This window comes from Hylobates moloch, unplaced genomic scaffold (genome assembly GCF_009828535.3).
Source record: "Hylobates moloch isolate HMO894 unplaced genomic scaffold, HMol_V3 SCAFFOLD_19, whole genome shotgun sequence".
In the NCBI taxonomy this organism is placed as follows: domain Eukaryota; kingdom Metazoa; phylum Chordata; class Mammalia; order Primates; family Hylobatidae; genus Hylobates; species Hylobates moloch.
In genome coordinates, this window is record NW_026652294.1 from 46,340,680 (window position 1) to 46,357,012 (window position 16,333).

The 16,333-nt window shown below is 46.7% G+C and overlaps 1 protein-coding gene and 1 long non-coding RNA gene across 5 annotated transcripts in view; one reads left to right on the plus strand and one right to left on the minus strand.

The window, feature by feature from the left end:
• The window catches only part of LOC116458311 (Golgi apparatus membrane protein TVP23 homolog B), a 111,856-nt gene that overhangs the window by 55,230 nt on the left and 40,293 nt on the right, over positions 1–16,333 (plus strand). Inside the window, exon 9 of one of the 3 annotated variants that reach the window (XR_009211217.1) lies at positions 2,082–2,322. The exons of the other annotated variants lie outside the window; for them this stretch is intronic. The gene's annotated coding sequence lies outside the window, so the exon portion shown is untranslated. Of the gene's footprint in view, positions 1–2,081; positions 2,323–16,333 lie in introns of those variants that run through there. 3 annotated transcript variants of the gene reach the window in all.
• Positions 2,809–8,324, minus strand: LOC131382063 (uncharacterized). 2 transcript variants are annotated; one of them, XR_009211221.1, is made up of 3 exons: positions 8,080–8,324; positions 6,307–6,392; positions 2,809–3,486 (listed from the first exon to the last, which is right to left on the minus strand). It is a non-coding gene; the product is annotated as an uncharacterized LOC131382063 (long non-coding RNA). The 2 variants fall into 2 exon arrangements; XR_009211220.1 differs by having other exon boundaries at positions 6,307–6,462.

A 16,333-nucleotide genomic window follows, 5' to 3' on the forward strand; every position in this document is an offset into this window, starting at 1 on the left:
TGGGAGGCCTAGGCAGGCAGATCATGAGGCCAGGAGTTCGAGACCAGCCTCCTAACCAACGTGGTGAAACCCCATCTCTACTAAAAATACAAAAATTAGCCGACCGTGGTAGCGTACACCTGTAGTCCCAGCTACTCGGGAGGCTGAGGCAGGAGAATCGCTTGAACCCAAGAGGTGGAGGTTGCAGTGAGCCAAGATCATGCCACTGCACTCCAGCCTGGGCGACAGAGCAAGATTCCATCTCAAAAAAAATAAATAATAAAAAAAAATCAGAATAGAAGCAGAGAAGGCATGCAGCTCCTTCTTTCCTAGAACTGGGGCGATAGCCCAGGCTGGATCCCTGAAAAAAATGTGGGCTCCGACCAGCAGAGGTTTCTCTCAGAAGGAGAGTTAATAGCCACCAGAGCAGGGAAGGTCTGTGACAGGGTTAGGGTGGCCTGTGTGATGTTCACAAGCGTCCTGGCATGTGGCAGAGACTGGCTTTTCATTTGTTAAAGGAGACCCCTGGGGCACCTGCATCTCTGAGGGCAAATTACAACCCCACATATCCTAGAGGAAGATTTGTCATCCAGCCGCCTGGAAAAAAGACTCAGCAGTGTTGAAGACACACAGAACTACCCAGAATTTCCTTGGGGGCTTGAGTCATCGCATTTCTGAGCTACTTTTACTGTGGGGAAACGGAGGCACTGAGTGATTTCCTGGAGGTCAAAGTTATGGCAGGAGCAACACAAGAATGCATGATCTGACAGAGTCTGTTTTCTTGCCCATGGACAGACTCTGATCACATTAAAAGGGGAGCCAGAACCGAGGTTGTTCACCCACTGGCTTAGAATATGATGCGGTGACAGTGGAGACAGTACCCTGGAGCCACCCACTGAGGGTTCTTCTACCTGGGTAAATTAGGCCCGTTTGGTGTGGAGAGCAGTACAGGTGGACTCCTTAGAAGGCGGCCCAAGGGGCTAGGGCATCAGAAGGGCCAGAGTGAGCCTGGAGGCCCCAGCACACCACAGGGGCTGTTGCAGTGATGGTGACACTCGGAACCTGTTGCCAGGGCAGGCGAGTAGCTGAGCTTGTCCTGGGATGAAACAGGCATGAGCTCTGGGAGCAGTTGGGATGTGGGCAGGCCTTGGCCACCTCTGTGGGGCTGACTTCTTCCCAGTTGTCATTCCAAGTTTAATCAAGGACAGGGACCAGAGTGCAAGGGGCTTCTCTGGGCATTGGGCACTACCTGGGCTCTCTGAGTTCTCCATGCTGCACTTGCTTCCTGAATGGCACGGCTGAGCTCCAATAGCCTGACTCTCTGCAAGCTCACTTTTCTTCACTCCCTCTTACCTTGTGCCCACCCTCCTATCCCTGTCTGACTCTGCTTTCCCTATACAGCCCCACTCATGGCACCCACCCACCTCAGCCCCAGCCTGCTGCTCTTCTGTCCTGTCTTTACCTGGTGTGGAAAGCCTGCAGAGCTGGGAGTTATCTCTCATTTTCCCTCTAGACTCAGCACAAGGCAGTGATGGACAGCACAGACTCTGGAGCCAGTGATGGACATCAAATTCCATCTCTGACGCTGTGTGATTTGGGGCAGGTTACTCAGTCTCCCTGGGCATCAGTTCATTTCCTCATCTGGAAAATGGGGATACTAATAGCATCTACATCACTGAGTTTTTGTTGGATTAAATGAGTCAATGTGTGTAAACTGCTTAGCTGGTGCTGGACACAGGGTAAATTGTCAGTAATGCTAGCTATTATTAACATCTTCCAATCTAGCCCTAAATCTGGCTCTCCTCAGCGAGTCCTGCTCTGTGGGAGAGGAATAGGGGCTGACAGGGTCAGTCTATGCCTAGTCTTCCAGGCTAATAGTTTCCAAATGGGAAATCTTGCAGGGTGCTTAAAAACTTTTCTGGGATATGGGGAGACTTGAATTTCTGTGTCAGAGTTTGCTGTGTATTCACTAAACCTCATTGCCTTTTCCTCCCAAGCATGAGCTAGACTACATTTCCCAGCCTCCCTTGCTGGGACCACATGACTGCCTTTGGACAAATGGAGTCAGGGCAGCCATGATGCCATCATGTTGCCCCTTCCAGGTCTAGGTCTTAAGTCCCCTTGCACCGTGCAGGCCTCAAGTCTTCCTCTCTTCTGCATTCTTTGGTTAAAAGAAGAGGATTCCAAGGCCTTAGAGGATGAACAAGCCATAAGATGGAAAGATCCTGCATCTTCAAATGAATGCAAGGGGCCAACACCCTCTCTACCAAACCCAATGTGAGAAAGAAAGAAACTTTGTTCTGTCAAGCCACTGAAATTTGGGAAATATATTTGTTATAGTGATTCACCTGTACCATGTCAACTTCTATTAAAATTTATTTAAAAAGTATCATCTTTTAAAATTCCCTCTTTTGCTATGTTTCTCTCTCTCCCTCTCTCTCTATACACACACACACACGCGCACACACACACACACATATATGTTTTTATATATAGTGGTTTCCAAATGTTTTGGTCACATGTCATTAAAAAGTTTAATGCCCAAACTTTTTAATGACTTGTGATCAAAACATTTGGAAACCACTGCTCCAGACTCCTCTTGTCCACTTACCTCTTTCCAACTACACTGTTATGTTTTATTTCCTTGCTGTGTCCTGCTGTCATATTGGAGAAAGTCAGTACTGGACAAACAAACAGCGCCACCAGTTTGTTTTTTTGTTTTTTTTTTTTTTTTTTAGAATGATAGCAATGGATAAAAGTGGTCTGCACTAGGAATTAGAAGACCAGAGTTTTATTTTTCAATTCTAACTGAGTTGGTACAATGGGTGGGGCACACTGTCTTTGGGTGTCTGAGTCCTTATCTGCAGAATGAGGTCCCTAGACTGGATAATTTTGGAAGCACTTCTCAGTTCTAACATTTGATGAGCTCTATAGTTGATTTATGTGAGTTGGGTGTGTGCTTAATTTTGGGGTAAGCTTTAAAGGATGGCTTTAAAAATGATGAGAATTGTGTAGTTACGCCCTCTCCCCCTTGCCAGGAGAAAAAGACTTGCTTTGACTATAGCTATCACTTGTTGGGATTAACTGCTGCTTTCTGGGAACTTGCATCTGTACAGAAATTTCAAGATAGAACTTGTCTGAAACTGCTTATTTTCTTCTATTGAAAAGGATCCACAGGCTTCTCAGAACTCCAGCTTCTTTTAACCACCTCCTCTTTCCAGTTCCTGCCTTCACCCTGGTTTCTGTAAAGGAAATTCTGTGCTTCTGAAGACCCCAACGCCCAAATGATCTGTTCCAAGGAAACGTTCTAAATTACAGATGTTTGTTCTCAGTGCTCTCCAAATGTCTCTGAGGCCAAAGCACTTCTTGCGTAATCATTGAGCACGTGCTTGTATGGTAGTTAGAATGAAAGCCAAAGCAAAAATAGCTGTCCTCAGGTTTTGGTTTTTAATTGTCTGATGTTGATGACTCCAGGGTAAGTATTTACTCACTTGAGCTTCGCCCCATCTATAGAATAAAAATCCACATTTTATTTTCAGCCTCTACATTTCTGCACAGATTTGGTGTGTAGGGTGGGTGGGGGTTGGCTCCCATTTTCAAGCCTTGTAACTTGGCTTTGCAAGAAAGGAAGCTTTGTTTATTATAATCATTATAGTATTACTATCATTGCTAGAGACTAGAGTCTCAATCCTGAGGTTCAGTTTCACCTGATACCAGAAAGCACAGTCTTACCAATTGAGAACTCAGTCACTTCAAGAATTTTCTGTTTCTTTCTTAAATTTAAGTCTAGAATTCTTCCACCTCCCAGTGTCCTTCAGGAAAGGTATCTGAGTTCGGACACCCATTATCTAACAGTGGGGCAGGGGTGGAGTGGGGTAGTGGTGAGAGACATCAGTCATAGGGATGTAATAGGTCTGCACTGGTACCCAGTGATGTGTCCTTATCCCTATCTGGTCTTGAGTCATGTGGTCCCCACTGTATCTGCTTTGGCATCCTGGCCCTCGCACATCAGGTCTGCTGGCTCTCAGCTCCATCCCTGCTCCCCTCTGTGCTACGTGGGAGAACAAACATGTGGCTGCTCCCTAACCCTGAAGGGTATGTGGGACTCTATGAAGTTACTTCAGGCTCAGAAGCCTGGGTGCCCCATGCAGGATTGTCTACTCTACTCTCCTGGTGGCTGGTCTCTTTCCCATTGTGGGGTTGAAATATTATCACTTGAGATTAGAAGCTTCTTATGGAGGAGAGAAAGATGAAGGGGAAGCAAAAGAGTTGTTAAAAGATAAACTCAGGCACATTAAAATGTTAACACAGTTATTTGAGCATTCAGCAGTTCATGAACTGGGCAGCACTGGATGACAGGTGGTTGGGTGCTACACAGCAGCAGCTTCAGGAGAACCTTTCATAAAGTGTTTAAGAAAGCAAGACAAAGAAAATATTTGATTGGTTAAAGTGGAGAGTCCCTAGATAGAGGTTAGTTGGCTGTTTCTGATTGGTTAGGCTTACGTTTTGTTTTAGTGCTTGCATTGAGTTGGGTTCTGATTTGCTTAAGTAGGAACCCAAGATGCTGCAGCTGCCTCAGCCTGATAGCCTCCCAATTAATTATTTTAACTCAGTTAAGCTTTGTTAGAAGGCCCCCTGCCCCCTGCTCTCTCTCACAAGGTTAACTCCAAAGCACGAGGTTAGGAGGTGGATAAGAGAGCCCCCAAATGGCAGCAAGCCTACCTCTGAACTCCATTCCCTCCCAGTGGGAATGTTGCTTTTGCCTTGAAAAATCCATCTTCAAAATATCAATGTGATATATCACCCATGTTAAGCTAACTTGAAATGGTAAAAACGGCCTTTCCTGACGTAACTTTCATCACGAAAAAAAATTAACTTGAGTTCTCCTTTCAAAACCCCAAGTAAGTACTTTTCCCTTTGAGTGACTGCATTCTTCCGAGTGGGAAAGGAGAATCATGAACTTGGGCTCATTTCTTCGCAGGAGAAGTTTAAAAGATGAACTTTCAGTGACCACAATGTGACCATATTCCCAGTTTTCATGATTTATTTCGACAGTCAGTTGTTGGCCTAACCTCTGCTAATCAAGCAGGCTGTACCAATATCTGGCTTTTCATCATATGGAGGGCAAGATGCCTTCTGAGCTTCATGAATCAGAAAGTAATCATTATCTTAGCTACAACAACATCTCTTCTTCTACAGCATCAATTTTAAAAGAACAAAGTCTTCAAGCCCTTCATTTATTATTCTCCCTCCTGCTCTCCTCCACCCCCACATCCCCTCCTCTAGCTCTCCTCATACAGCTGATTCATATTCTGTGTATTAGCGGTTGAGATCCAAGTTTCTCAACTTCAGCACCACTGACATTTTGAGTCAGAAAATTCTTTGTGGGGGTTGGCTTTTTCACTGTAAGATTTTAGCAGATTTCCTGGCTTTGACACACAGACACCAGTAGCACTCTCTTGTCCCTCTTCCTCCTCAGCTATAACAATGAAAAATATTTCTAGATTTAGCCAAATGTCCCCTGGGGGGCAAAATTGACCCCTGTTGAGAAGCACTGGCTTAGACAAATTACAAATGAAAACATCTGCGGTCACTGTCAGTAGTAAGTGCTCTTATACGTGGCATTACTGATATTATAGTATCCAACAATATCATCTGATAAAGGAATTTGCCTATTAATAAATTAGAATAAAAGCCACCTGCTTTATGCTAAGCTCGACATTTATCATGGAGTCTCTTTTTCCAGCATCTTACAAACAGTGTGTACTGTTTTTGCTACTTAGGTATAATTTGGAAGATGTGTCTATATTTTGGTTTCTTCTTTTAGTGACCAAATTAATGAGCTTTTTTCTTGGTAAGTATTATTTTGCACTTGTTCTACAGAAAATTAATTGACTTCCTAGGGAGTGATTTAATATAACTTCTTTCTTTTCTTTTCTTTTCTTTTTTTTTTTCGAAACAGAGTCTTGCTCTGTTGCCCAGGCTGGAGTGCAGTGGCACGATCTCGGCTCACTGCAAGCTCCGCCTCCTGGGATCATGCCATTCTCCTGCCTCAGCCTCCCGAGTAGCTGGGACTACAGGCGCCCACCACCACGCCCAGCTAACTTTTTGTATTTTTAGTAGAGACAGGGTTTCACCATGTTAGCCAGGATGGTCTCGATCTCCTGACCTCATGATCTGCCCTCCTCAGCCTCCCAAAGTGCTGGGGGGATTACAGGCATGATCGAGACTCTGTCTCCAGAAAAAAAAGAAAGAACTACTGGGAACACACTGTTTGCATACACCTTTCAAATATCTGAAAATGTAGTGAATAATTGGACTTGTTACCTTTTCTTTGGATAGCACTATCTTGCCCAGTGTGAGCTGCTGTAACAGGATGTGGCTTAAACAACAGACATTCATTTCTTGCAGTTCTGAAAGATGGGAAGGCAGAGATCTGTGTCTGGTGAAGGCCCTCTGCCTGGCTTGCAGATGGCCAGGCATCTGCAGAGGGAGAGAGAGAGAGGAAGGGAGGGAGAGAGAGAGGAGGGAGGGAGAGAGGAGGGAGGGAGAAAGGAAGGGAGGGAGGGAGAGAGAGAGGGAGGGAAAGAGAAGGGGAGAGAGAGGGAGAGAGAGAGGAAGGGAGAGAGGAGGGAGGGAGACAGGAAGGGAGGGAGGGAGAGAGAGAGTGAGGGAGGGAGAGGCAGAAAGGAAAGGAGGAAGATGGAGAGGGAGAGGGAGAGAGAGAGAGAGGAAGGGAGAAATGAAGGAGGGACAGGAAGGGAGGGAGGGAAAGAGGAAGAGAGGGAGAGAGAGAGGGCGAAGGGGAGGGAGAGAGTGAGGGAGGGAGAGAGGAAGGAAAAGAGGAAGAGAGGGGATGGGTGAGGAAGAAAGGGAGGAGTGGGGGAGAGACAGCAGGAGGATGGGAGAGAGAGGGAAGGAGGGAGAGAAGGGGAGTGAGCAAGCACACTTGCTCTGGTCTCTTTATCCCCTTATAAGGGCACTAATCCCCTTCATAAGGCTCCAGCCTCGTGACCTAATGACCTCCCGAAGGCCCACCTCCTAATACCAGGAATGTTGGTGGTTTTCACACCCATGTAAGAAAGGCTCAGTTAGTGCTGTTAACGTTCATTTAGATGAGAATGACAGACCCCAACATAGACAGTACTGCAAGTGCCTATGAGTTCCTTCTCCAGGCTACACAGCAGGCTCCCTGAGGGCAGGAGCAGGTTTCCGGATCCCTGTGAGTCTCCCCAATGCACTCCCAGCACAGGGCTCTGTCCCAAAGCAGACGAAGCTCTTGGCATGACAGAGTGAGACTGTGTGGCGTTTCTGTTCGGGCTGCCTGGAGCAGGTTTCCGGATCCCTGTGAGTCTCCCCAATGCACTCCCAGCACAGGGCTCTGTCCCAAAGCAGACGAAGCTCTTGGCATGACAGAGTGAGACTGTGTGGCGTTTCTGTTCGGGCTGCCTGTGCTGCTGGAGATTCACTTTCACCAAAGAGTGAAGCCCCGAGTTGAAATGCAGACAGACAGGTCCACAATGGCCAGGCCCTGTGGGGTTTAGCTGCACAATCCATTCTTTTGACAAAGACTGGTGCTCCCAGGGCGTAGCACAGCTCAGCAATGGAAGCTGACCCCCCGCGGTGGCCCTGGCAGCAGCCTGGGGCAGGCTGTGCACGCCATGCCTTGCTCTCTGGGAGGGCACAAGGCTGTGCTTTCTGTTCAGCAGCTGTTCCTCTTCCAGCTGATTCGCTTCTAACCTAGAACCAGGCTTGGACTAGGGGGCAGGGGGCAGGTAGTCTGCTCCTTCCTGTGACAAGTCTCCAAGAACACACCTGTCTTCATGTCCCTTGGCCCTGCTTGCTCTCTGATCAGCCCAGGACTCCACCCATGTTCACGTCCATTTCTCTTTGGGAGTTTGAGGGTCCTTCTGTGGGGGGCTTGAGCATCACTGCTCCTTTGGATGACTCCCCATTGCCCTGCCCCAGAAGGAGCAGGATTGTAATTGATAGTTTTCCGTCTGGAGCACAGGTACGTCTTGGGGAAATGGGGATGTGAAAAATAGAAGTAGGCTCATTTAAGAACTATTTTATTTTATGTCCATTTTCGAAAAGTCTTACCGAAGGGTGTACAGCATTGGTTAGGAGGATGGTTTGGGTGTGGTTCTAGGGGACGACCTGCTGCTGGGAGACCTGGGTGGCAGGAACAGCAGCTGTAGCGATAGTAGGATGATGATGATGATGATGATGATGACGATGATGATGGCAATGTAACATCTATTGCACACCTACTATTTCAAAGTCGAGTAAATATACTCATTAATTCCCCACAATCCTACTGTCATCCTTGTTTGACAATTGAGGAAATTGAGACCTGAAAGGTTGAGTGGCTTGTCCAGCGTCATGGGCTATGAAGTCAAGATACCAGGCATTACTCCTGGCTATAGGACCTTAGAGAAGATGCTTAAGGTGGTGGTCTCCGTAGTCAAGAAATCAAAGATGGATTGGTTGACTCCCAGATGCTTTTTTTTTTTTTTTGCTCTAGCAAATGTTAACAAGTTTAGCCCAAGCTGCCTCCTTACATATTTTAAGTTCCACCTAAACATTCTGCTGTGCAGATGGTAACCTAACTGGTTGTGTACACAGACCGTAACCGAGGCTTGTAGCAAGTAGCCCAGTGTCAGCCCATCAGAGCAGCTGAGTGTCAGCTAATCACAGGCGATCAACTGCTCAAACTGTGTTCAAATCAGGCAAACACGGAGCCGTCAGCAACCCAGCTCTTTCTGTACCTCACTTCTGTTTTCTGTAGGTCACTTTCTTTTTCTGCCTATAAATCCTCTCCAACCATGCACCAGAGTCACTGCGGGGGTGCTCAGTTTGTGTAATTCTTGAATAATTTTTTGCTCAATTAATTCTGTTAAATTTATCTGAAGTGTTTTTTTTTAAAAACACAAATATTCTCTTATAATCTCTGAAAGTCCTTTTATTTAGGCCAAACCCTAAAAAATATGCGTGAAGTGGAATCTTCTCTCTGTGCTTCTTCCCTTCCCACAACTCTCACCAGTCTTACTCCAGCCCCTGAAGGGAACCAGTGCCTTTGCATAATTTACTTTTATTTTTGCTTCCATAAGACGTTTCTTGAATCCTTCCCTTATACCAAAGAGTAAATGCATGATAAAATGTTGGAGCATTTCTTTTCTATGTAATGATGAAATGACAGGCAGCAGCCAGCAGGTAGTAGCAAATAAATGTCTAGCATCATTCCAGTTTTAAAAAGTCTGTTTTTCCAAAAGTGTCCCATCCTGCCCCCATCCCCAGTTAGGAGTATGAGAACAGTAAGGCCTAGAAAGGGACCTCAGCCATGATTATGAGTTGTCTGTAAACCTGGACCAGAGTTCAGGTCTCCAGATCCTCCATCAGGAAATCACAGGGTGGGGTGAGTAACATGAAGCCGGCTTCCACCCTGGGATGTCAGATTCCTGGCATGGGGTGATGCAGGGGGCTTGGAACATTCCAGAGGAAACAAAAGCGAGATGAGCAGAGACAAAGAGCTGTGAACACCAGGTTCAAAATGCATGAGTGAGGGTGTTGGAAAACTTCCCAGGGGTGGTGGCTGCCCAAGTCAAAGGACACCAACAGGAAATGCAAAGTCCCAGGGTCCCAGGGCTAGCAGGAAGCTTTGCCTCCAGGCCGTGGTGCTTGCGGGGCCTCTATGCTTCGAAGAGCCGGCCCGAGGTGACTCAGATTTCCTGAGAAGCCTCTTATCACAGCCAGCACAGACATCTGTGCCTTTCCTCGCCTGAGATGTCACCAGCTCAGGGCCACTCCCTGCCCCAGCCAGATCAATGGGCCTTTCACGGCTCCTGAGGGTGGATCCTAGGAGTGCCCCTGTGACGAATGCTCAGATGACTGCCTCTCTAGGATTTCTGTTTGTTTCTGCTTCGCTGTCTTCCCTCCACCCAGAAGCTCCAGAATGTCCAGGAAGAATTGACTAATTCTCCCCATGAGTTTCTTGCCCACAGGACGAACGGAGCCATTGCTGTAACAACCTTATTTTCCACTAAGTCAGAATAAGAGACCTGGACAGAAAGAGAGTAATGGATGAGGCACAAGGACCAAGTATTTTAAATCAGGCTTATGAATGTGCTCTGTGGATATGGTTTGCTCATAGGGAGGTGGTTTTGGGGGGTGCGAATCACACTCAAGCAAGCTGTCCCTGACCTGACTCACCAGTATTCTACAAACTTACTACAAACCTCTCAAAGGACCATCTTGGAAGACGCTAGCAAGGGCATGAACAAATCCCCTCTGACATTGCTGGCTGGTAGTAGAGACCACGGAGCCTTCCTGTGTGAGACTGTACTATGTGGTCACTAGAACGTTTTGAAAGACAGTTCTCTGCAGGCCTGGCACAGTGGCTCACGTCTGTAATCCCAGCACTTTGGGAGGCTGAGGCAGGTGGATCATGAGGTCAAGAGATCGAGATCATCCTGGCCAACATGGTGAAACCCTATCTCTACTAAAAATACAAAAATTAGCCTGACGTGGTGGCGGGCACCTGTAGTCCCAGCTACTCAGGGGCTGAGGCAGGAGAATGGCGTGAACCCAGGAGGCGGAGCTTGCAGTGAGCCGAGATTGCGCCACTGCACTTCAGCCTGGCGATAGAGCGAGACTCTGTCTCAAAAAAAAAAAAAAGAAAAAAGAAAAGAAAAAAGAAAGACAGTTCTCTGCAAATACATACCCCAAGGGTTATTCTTTATAAGTTGATCTTTAGTCTTAGAGCTGTGAAGGATCCCTAAAATTAATTCTTCCACTTTAGAATTGGGGAACTAGAGTTTTGGAAGAGTTAGGTGATTGACCTAAACCTTTATAATGTTAAAGACATTGTTAAAACTCAAATGTAAGCTTCCTGACTCTCAATCTAGGGTGCTTTCCACTCCCCCCAACCCCTACAGCAGATCGACCCTTTTCCCACAGAGAAGGCAGTTGTTATTTTCCGAACAGCTCCTTTGCCAACCAGTAAGTAATAGAAGATGCCAGGTTCAATATGACACCATCATAGCCAGGCCAGGTTAATTCCAGATACTGGGTCCTCTGACTTAAACGCAGCCTTTTGGCTGGGTGCAGTGGTTCACTCCTGTAATGTCAGTGCTTTGGGAGACTGAGGCAGGAGGATGGCTTGAGGCCAGGATTTTGAGACCAGCCTGGCAGCACAGTGAGACCCCCTCCTCTACATTTTTTTTTTTTTTTCTAATTAGCTAGAGTGAGCTATGATTGTGCCACTGTACTCCAGCCTGGGCAACAGAACGAGACCCTGTCTTTAAAAAAATACAAAAAAATTAGCTGGGCGTGGTCGCGGGTGCCCGTAGTCCCAGCTACTTGGGAGGCTGAGGCAGGAGAATGGTGTGAACCCAGGAGGCAGAGCTTGCAGTGAGCTGACATCGTGCCACTGCACTCCAGCCTGGATGACAGAGCGAGACTCCGTCTCAAAAAAATAAAAAAATAAAAAAAATAAAAATAAAAATTAAATTAAAAAACAGCCTTTTAAAGAAATTCCAAAGATAAAGAAAGAGAACAGCTAAGAAAAAGACACCCAAGATCCTCACCCCTAAGTTTCCAGGGACTTTCTGTGCCTAGGTAGAGATACTGAGAAGGGGAAGCGGAAAGAATGCTGCAGGAAGCTCCTTGCTGGCCCGCTTGCTGGGCTGTTCACCCCAAGAAGGGAGGCCCACCTGCCTCCAAAGTGTTCCGGGGCATAAACATTCCCAGAGCCCAGCATCACACCATGCCCTAGGGAAACCCACGTGGAGGAGGCCCCATTGCTGCACCCGAGGGGCTTGCAGTCTGGTGTTGAAGACATCTCAGCAGTTGATGACAGCTGGAGCAATGACCATGATAAGAGCTTTTATCATAGATGTGATGTTCTGTAGAAACACAGGGGAATGAGGGGCTGAGAGTAGAGAAGGCTTCCTAGATAGGGCACAAGTAGGACTGGCTTGTGAAGCATGGGCAGAGTTTCTGCAGGTGGAGGAGGGGAGAGGATTCCAGGAGCTTGGGCTGCTGCACAGCCAAGAGTCCTGTCTGATGGGGCGACGTCCCTGGGACTTGTTCCTTGGAACTTGAGTCCTTGGAGATGAGCCACTAAAAGAGGAGGTTCTAGGGTCAAGTATGTCAGGGTGGGTAGCCCACTATGTGGCCTTCTTAGAGTTCCATGATGCGCAAAGCTTACTGCAGTCTCTTAGCAAACCAAACCAAACATGACAAAACCTGTTTAACTATTTTTAAGCACAGGGAATCCTCTCTTTTTGTTTTAGAAAACATCTACTTTCATCTTGGGGAACCAGGACTCCACTGGATTCATTTTGACCTAGGGCAGCAGAAAGGGAGGGGAGGAAGAGCTTTGACTTTGGAAAAGCCAGGGCCTGCTAAGGAGTTTAGGATTGCATCCCGCAGGCAGTGGGAGCAGTAGTAGGACTTTTCCCCCTTATATAACATTTTTTCCTGACTACCTAAGTAATGTATATTCATTGTACAAAACTTGCAAGGCCCCAAAATCTCCCCAAACAACGAACAACCTCAGAAAAGAAATCTGGTTGCCCATAAGACAGTGCACAGAAATAACCACATAACCACTGAAGATAGATGTCTATTGAGTGCCTTCTGGGTGCTGGCCTCTGTTCTAGGTCCTGTGGATTCAACAATAAACACATCCAATGAAAATTCCCACCCTTGTGCAAGTTACCTTCTAGTTGGTGTTGCAGGTAATAGACAAAATGAATAAGCATCTAGTGGCCTAAATAATGAGAAGGATCATGAAGAAACATGAAGCAAGAAAGTGACTGGGGAGTGTTTACCACCACCATAGGCAGGTGTGGGCTGCCAGGAGGGCCGCTTTGGCAAGTGACAGGGTGATGTCTGGATGATAACTTGAGAGAGGTAAAGTAGTGATATATGTCACAGTAATGACATAGATAAATGGAGGGAGAAGGAGGAGCAGGTGCAAAGCGTTGAGTCTATAGTGTGCATGTATGAGGCACAACAAGGAGGCTACGGTGGCTGGGACAGGAGGAGCCAGGAGGGGGACAGTAGGAGAAGTGAAGATCAGAGATTGGGGAGAGAGCGTTGGTAGAATGTGAGGCTTTGAATGATGATGCTTCCGTCTGCATAGTAGGGGGAGCCAAGGCAGAGTTTTAAAATAGCTCTACAGTGGTCCCTCCCCTTATTGGCAATTTTGCTTTCCAAAAGTTACCAGCTTGAGTTACCAGCCATCAACTGTGGTCCAAAAATATAAAATGGAAAATTCCAGAAATAACTCATATTTTAAATTGCACCTCTTAGTCACTTAGTAGCTGACTCAGTTATCAAATCCACTGTGGCAGCATTGCAGTGAGTGTGTTCAAGGAACCCTTATTTTACTTAGTAATGGCCCCTTGGTGCAAGAATGGCAGTGCTGGCAATTCAGATATGTCAAAGAGAAGCCATAAAGTGCTTCCTTCAAGTGAAAAGGTGAAAGTTCTCAACTTAATAAGGAGAGAAAAAAATCATCTGCTGACGTTGCTAAGGTCTACAGTAAGAACGAATCTTCTTCAAGCCTGTGATCCCAGCACTTTGGGAGGCCGAGGCGGCGGATCACAAGGTCAAGAGATTGAGACCACCCTGGCCAACATGGTGAAACCCCGTCTCTACTAAAAATACAAAAACTAGCTAGGCGTGGTGGTGCGCACCTGTAATCCCAGCTACTCAGGAGGCTGAAGTAGGAGAATCACTTGAACCCGGGAGGCGGAGATTGCAGTGAGCTGAGATCGTGCCATTGCACTCCAGCCTGGGTGACAGAGTGAGACTCCATCTCAAAAAAAAAAAAAAAGAAAAAGAATGAATCTTCTATCTGTGAAACTATGAAATTGTGAATCAGGAAAAAGAAATTCCTACTAGTTTTGCTATCACAATTCAAACTGCAAAAGCTATGGTCATGATGTATTATAAGTGCTTAGTTAAGATGGAAAAGGCACTGAATTTGTGGGTAGAAGACATGAACAGAAACATGTTCCGCGTTCTGACTAATGGCAATCAGGTTCGGTGCGATCCACAGTTTCAGGAATCCACTGGCGGTCTTGGAACGTAACCCCTGTGGATAAGGCAGGACTACTATACGGAGATAGAATTCATGTACCATAAATTCACTCACGCGCAGTGTACCATTCAGTGGTTGTTAGTATATTCATAGATTTGTGTAAACATCAATGTTATGTAATTTCAGAAACTTCATCCCTATTAATAGTCACACCCCATTCCTCTCTCCCCTAACCCTTGACAACCATCAATCTACTTTCTGTCTGCAGATTTGCTTATGCTGGTCATATCACGTAAATGGACCACAGGAGGCGGGGCGAGGTGGCTCATGCTTGTAATCCCAGCACTTTGGGAGGCTGAGGAGGGCAGATCACGAGGTCAGGAGATCGAGACCACGGTGAAACCCCGTCTCTACTAAAAATACAAAAAATTAGCCAGGCGTGGTGGCGGGTGCCTGTAGTCCCAGCTACTCGGAGAGGCTGAGGCAGGAGAATGGCGTGAACCTGGGAGGCGGAGCTTGCAGTGAGCCGAGATTGCGCCACTGCACTCCAGCCTGGGCGACAGAGCGAGACTCCGTCTCAAAAAAAAAAAAAAAAAAAAAAAAAAATGGGCCACAGCATATAGGGTCTTTTGTGACTGGCTTATTTTATACAGGATAATATCTTCAGGGTTCATCCACATTGGAACATGTATCCGTACTCGAGTTCTTTTTATTGACATATATGATCTTATTATATGGGTGTACCACATCTGCATGCCCCTTGCAGGGTTTGAGCAGAGGAGTGGTGGGATCTGATTTTGATGGGACCACTATGCCTGCTGTGTGGAGATAAATAGAGATGGGCAAGTGTGGAACCAGGGAGGCTGGTTAGGAGGCTGCTGAAATGTAGTTGAGGATGTTTTGGGCCTGGGTGATAGCAGTGGAGGTGGTAAATGTTGGAGCACGCCAGGACTCAAATCTGGTTTCTCTTTATCTATATATACTTCCTAGGTGACCTCACCCAGTCTCTAAGTTTCAAATATCTTCTTGCAATGGACTAAATGCTAGTGTGGTAGGAGTTATTAAGAAATTATTTTAGGGCTGAGTGTGGTGGCTCACGCCTGTAATCCTAGCACTTTGGGAGGCCAAGGCGGGCGGAGCACTTGAGGTCAGGAGTTGGAAACTGGCCTGGCCAATGTGGTGAAACCCTGTCTCTACTAAAAGTACAAAAAAATTAACTGGGTGTAATGGCAGGTGCCTATAATCCCAACTACTTGGGAAGCTGAGGCAAGAGAATTGCTTGAACCCAGGAGGTGGAGGTTGCAGTGAGCCAAGATCACACCACTCTAGCCTGGGCGCAGAGCAAGACTCTGTCTCAAAAAAAAAAAAAAAAAAAAAAAAAAAAAATTATTTTAGGCAGATAGAGAGGAAAAGGAGTCCTTGTAAAGTTTTTGTTTTTAAAGCAGCTCCAGAAACATTTCTCGTCTAGCAGAAAAGCCTGGTTCTTAGACCTGGGCCAGCAACCTTTGATAGGCAAATGCCAGTCCTTAGAAGCTGGGTCCACCCAAACATGGCCATTCCCGCCCTTGTCCTCTTGCCCTTGCCCCAGTGTGTGCCTAGCAGCATGGCAGTCCCCACATATCCCCTTGTGTGTAGAACTTCATGGCTCCCTATATTTGCATATTAAAAGGCTAGGGTGGGAGGGCCAGCTTTTTCACGGGCTACGTGAATGACATGCCTGGTCAAACCAATCCTCTGAGCCCTATGCAAATCAGACACCGCCTCCTCCAGCCTACTCATAAAACTGGCTAGTGTCCATGGCACTTGGGGTCTCCTCTTGGTTTAGGAGCCCCTCTCCCTCTCTCTCTGTACAGGGGAGCCTCTTCCTCTGCCTTCTCCCTTCTTTCTTGCCTATCAAACTCTGCACTCCTGAAAACCACTCCACGTGTGTCCGTGCTGTTTTATCTAATTCAACGCGAGACAAGAGCCCTGGTGTTCCTCCACTCATCGGAGCTGTATCACTAGTGTCCCTCCTAAATCTATATGTTGAATTCCTCATCAGGAGCTGGGGCCTTTGAGAGGTGATTAGCTCATAAGGATAGCACCCTCATGAATGGGATTAGTGCCCTTATGAAAGGGACCCCAGAGAGCTCCCTTGCCCACTTTCTGCAACAAGAAGTCAGTAGTCTGTAGCCTGGAAGAGAGCTCTCGCCAGAATCATGCCGGCACCGTGATCTCAGACTTCCACCTTCTAGAACTGTGGGAAATGTATGTCTGTTATTTATAAATCTCCTAGGCTATAGCATTTTGTTATAGGAGACGAAG